The sequence below is a fragment of the Bison bison genome, unplaced genomic scaffold, assembly GCF_000754665.1.
Source record: "Bison bison bison isolate TAMUID 2011002044 unplaced genomic scaffold, Bison_UMD1.0 scf7180017864036, whole genome shotgun sequence".
Lineage (NCBI taxonomy): Eukaryota > Metazoa > Chordata > Mammalia > Artiodactyla > Bovidae > Bison > Bison bison.
In genome coordinates, this window is record NW_011494608.1 from 3,242,564 (window position 1) to 3,243,692 (window position 1,129).

Here is a 1,129-nt window from a genome sequence, read left to right on the forward strand (position 1 = left end):
ATATATATATATATATATATATATATATATATATATATCAGTTCAGTTCAGTCGCTCAGTCATGTCTGACTCTTCCCGACCCCATGAACTGCAGCACGCCAGGCCTCCCTGTCCATCACCAACACCCAGAGCTTGCTCAAACTCATGTCCATGGAGTCAGCGATGCCATCCAACCATCTCATCCTCTGTCATCCCCTTCTCCTCTTGCCTTCAATCTTTCCCAGCATCAGAGTCTTTTCCAATGAGTCAATTGTTCGCATCAGGTGGCCAAAATATTGGAGTTTCAGCTTCAGCATCAGTCCTTCCAATGAATATTCAGGACTGATTTCCTTTAGGATTGACTGGTTTGATCTTCTTGCAGTTCAAAGGACTCTCAAGAGTCTTCTCCAACACCACAGTTCAAAAGCATCAATTCTTCAGTGCTCAGCTTTCTTTATAGTCCAACTCTCACATCCCTACATGACTACTGGAAAAACCATAGCTTTGACTAGATGGACCTTTGTTGGCAAAGTACTGTCTATGGTTTTTAATATGCTGTCTTGGTTTGTCATAGCTTTTCTTCCAAGGAGCAAGAAAAACATCTAATTCTGCTTTACTGACTAAGCCAAAGTCTTTGACTGTGTGGATCACAACAAACTGGAAAATTCTTCAAGAAATGGGAACACCAGGCAACCTTACCTGCCTCCTGAGAAACCTGTATGCAGGCCAAGAAGCAATAGTCAGTACTGGACATGGAACAACAAGCTGGTTCCAAACTGGGAAAGGAGTACATCAAGGCTGTAAATTGTTATCCAGCTTATTTAACTTTTATGCAGAGTACATCATCATACAAAATGCCAGGCTGGATGAAGCACAAGCTGGAATCAAGATTGCCAGGAGAAACATCAATAACCTCAGATACCTTAAGGCAGAAAGTGAAGAAGAACTAAAGAGGCTCTTGATGAAAGTGAGAGGAGAGTGAAAAAGCTGGTTTAAAACTCAACATTCAGAAAACGAAGATCTTGGCATCTGGTCCCATCACTTCATGGCAAATGGGGAAACAATGGAAATAGTAACAGACTTTATGTTTTTGGGCTCCAAAAATCATTGCAGATGGTGACTGCAGCCATGAAATTAAAATTAAATTAAA